This window comes from Chlorocebus sabaeus, chromosome 2 (genome assembly GCF_047675955.1).
Source record: "Chlorocebus sabaeus isolate Y175 chromosome 2, mChlSab1.0.hap1, whole genome shotgun sequence".
Taxonomy (NCBI): Eukaryota; Metazoa; Chordata; class Mammalia; order Primates; family Cercopithecidae; genus Chlorocebus; species Chlorocebus sabaeus.
In genome coordinates, this window is record NC_132905.1 from 55,749,762 (window position 1) to 55,752,990 (window position 3,229).

Genomic DNA, 3,229 nt, shown 5'->3' on the forward strand with positions numbered 1-3,229 from the left:
CAAAAAACATGTACAAAAATGCGCATTGTCACTAAATTGATAACAGCCAAAAACTAAATACAACCCAAATGCCCAACCATAGAAGAATAGATAAATAAATTTCAGTATACAGCATAACAAGAAAAATGAGTGAGTTGCTCTTACAATAAATACAAGTGAATCTCAAAAACACAATATTGATTGCAAGAAATCAGACAAGCCAGGCACAGTGGCTCACAACTGTAATCCTAGAACCTTGAGAGGCTGAGGCCAGAGAATCTCTTGAGTCTAGGAATTTAAGACCAGCCTGGGCAACATAGGCTGATCCCATCTCTACAAAAAAAAAAAATTTTTTTTAATTAGCTGGGTGTGGTGGTGTACACCTGTAGTCCCAGTTCCTCAAGAGGATGGGGTGGGGGGACCTCTTAAGCCCAGGAGTTCAAGGCTGCAGTGAGCTATGATCACACCACTGCACTCCAGCCCAAGTGACAGAGGAGAAAGACCCTTAAAAAAAAAAAAAGGCAAGACTTATCTACGTATGATGAGAGAGGTCAGAATGGTGTCTACTTGTTTAGGGCAGTGGGAGATGGGGATTGAGTGAGAAAGGACCTGAAGGAACTTACTAGGATGATGGAAATGTTCTCTATCCTGATCTGGGTGGTGGTTACATGGGTGTGTACATAGGTAAAAATTCACTGAGCATCCACTGAAGATTTATGCGTTTTACTATATGCAAATTATGCATCAATAAAAGAGTAAAAACAATCAAAATTCTTAGGTGACCTGATATAAGCATGGCTGATACATAAAAAGCTTTCATATGTTACAATGAATACAGTCATTTGGGAATTTAATATAATTTTGTAACAGCCTCAGAAACAGTCACATTCCAGAGACCCTTGGCAACAGCTTCAATGCTTAGTGCTCTCCAGCACCAAAAGGGACGTATCCCTTTCCAACCAAGGGGGCTATGGCCCTGCCCAGAGCTCTCAAGGGATCCTCCTTTCTGGGTTGAACTCTCACAGCTCCCAGAGCACCTGAGGCCAAGCATGTGAGCTGCCAGCAGGCCCCAGCACCCTGCAATGCCGGACCTGCTCAAACTTGGAGAGGGTCCTACAGGTCCTTGGAGGAAAATTACAAGCCCCAAGTACACTAGACACGCAGAGTTTGCTTGTGATGAAAACTTAGCTGAAGGAAGAAGCCCTTTAGGAGGATCCTTCTTGTCTTCTGCAGATGTGCGACTCTAGCCATGCTGCAACGCAGACCATGGACCAGGAGCTCCCAACCTTGGCTGCACAGCAGAGGGGAGCGTTGGAACATGGGATGCCCGGACTGTCTGACCCACACTAGCTGAATTAGAATCTTTAATGTGGTGTTTCTCAGAGGGCCCCCAGGACACAGCAACATTATCACCTGGGAACCTGTTAGAAATGCACATTTTCAGGCCCCACTTCAGACCCACTGAATTCCGTGGCCGGCCCCAGCGATCTTTGTTCTGACCTTGCAGCCCCTGCCAGGGGTTCTGATGCATGTGCAAGCGTGGGACCTAATTAGAAACTGCATTTCTAGCAAGTTTCCAGGTGGTGCAGATGCGGCTGCTCTGGGGACCACACTCTGAAAACCACCCGAGTCTAACTGTCTAATGGGTAGCGCCAAGCTCTGGGAGAGAGTGGGGGAACTTAAAAGCTACCCAGGTGAGTGGCTCTGATGCAGGTGAGAGTAATTAGCGTTGCCATGGATGCTCATCATCTCATCTGACAAGAGGTACACACCTGGAGAGGGAGCTCACACAGGTGAGAGCGCTACAGCAGAAGAAATACCATCTCCTCAATTTGACCTGTCTGGGGTCTCTTTTCATTTCCATAACACTGCAATTTGGGGTTCCTGGTAAGGCAGGATTTAGGTTCTAGGTGCCTACCCCTGAGAATTTGTTCTGGCAATATTGAAGCTGGAGATGTTTTTGTTAGAACACTTTGCACAAAAGCCTCTATGGGGAGGGGGACCTGATTTTACCTTAAAAAGTTAATTTTATTGCCCAAGATAGATGAGATTTAGAAGGGGAGAGGAAGTAAAGCAGGAATAAAGCGAATGAAAAGAAGAGATGATATGCAGGGCTGGGGAGGAGAGGGCAGATGGGGAGGAAGAGAAAGAACCGTGAGAGAAGGACTGAAAGATCGTCTCTCCTTTCCAAGGAGCATCCACCCTCTCTCTTTTTTAAAAAATTGAGTACTGAGAAAGGTTTTACGCAAGACTGGATACAAGAGCTGGGCAAGCTGATGTGCAAAGCAGGAAAGCAAAGGATTGAAAGGAGTTAAAGTGCTCTCTTTGGCAGCACATATATACAATTGGAATGAAGGCGGGGCACTGTGGCTCACGTCTGTAATCCCAGCACTTTGGGAGGCTGAAGTGGGTGGATCACTGGAGGCCAGGAGTTCGAGACCAGTCTGGCCAACATGGTGAAACTCCGTTTCTACTAAAACTATGAAAACTAGCCGGGCGTGGCGGTGCTTGCCTGTAATTCCAGCTACTCGGGAGGCTGAAGCAGGAACCCAGAAGGCACAGGTTTCAATGAGCTGAGATCACGCCACTGTACTCCAGCCTGGGTAACAGAGTGATACTCTGTCTCTAAATAAATAAATAAAATTGGAACAATACAGAGAAGATTAGCATGGCCCCTGCAAGGATGACATGCAAATTCATGAAAAGTTCCATATCAATAAAAATTATTTAAAAAATTTTTTTAAAGAATTAGTTAAAGGAGACCCCAAAGGAGTGAGCGGGGCTGAAGGCCAGGCCCACCATGGCAGAGGGTCGGACTTCATCAGGGTGAAAACTTACTGCTCTGAAAAGCCAAACTACAGACTGGGAGAAAATGTTCACAGCATCTGTATCTGAAAAAGGATTTGCATTCCAAATACATAAAGAATCCATACAACTCACTAATAGGAAGGCAAACAGTGAAAACTGAGCAAAAGACGTGAACAGACACTTCACAAAGACCCTTCACAAAGGACATGCAAATTGCCAGCACCCACAGGAAGAGATGCGCACCCTCAGTAGTCTTCAGGGAGATGCAGAATGAAACCACAGTAAGATGTACCTCACACCACAAGCATGGCTGAAATTAAAAAGATGTGTAATACCAATGTTGGTTAGAATGTAGGGCAGCTGAAACTCTCCTAGCTCACTGGCAAGAACTTAAAATAGTACAGGCTGGATGCAGTGGCTCACGTCTGTAATCCCAGCACTT

At 45.6% G+C, this 3,229-nt stretch overlaps 1 pseudogene; it reads left to right on the plus strand.

Moving 5' to 3' along the window:
- The first annotated feature begins 2,597 nt into the window (after positions 1-2,597).
- Positions 2,598-2,697, plus strand: LOC119622324 (U6 spliceosomal RNA; annotated as a pseudogene).
- The last annotated feature ends 532 nt before the right edge of the window (positions 2,698-3,229 follow it).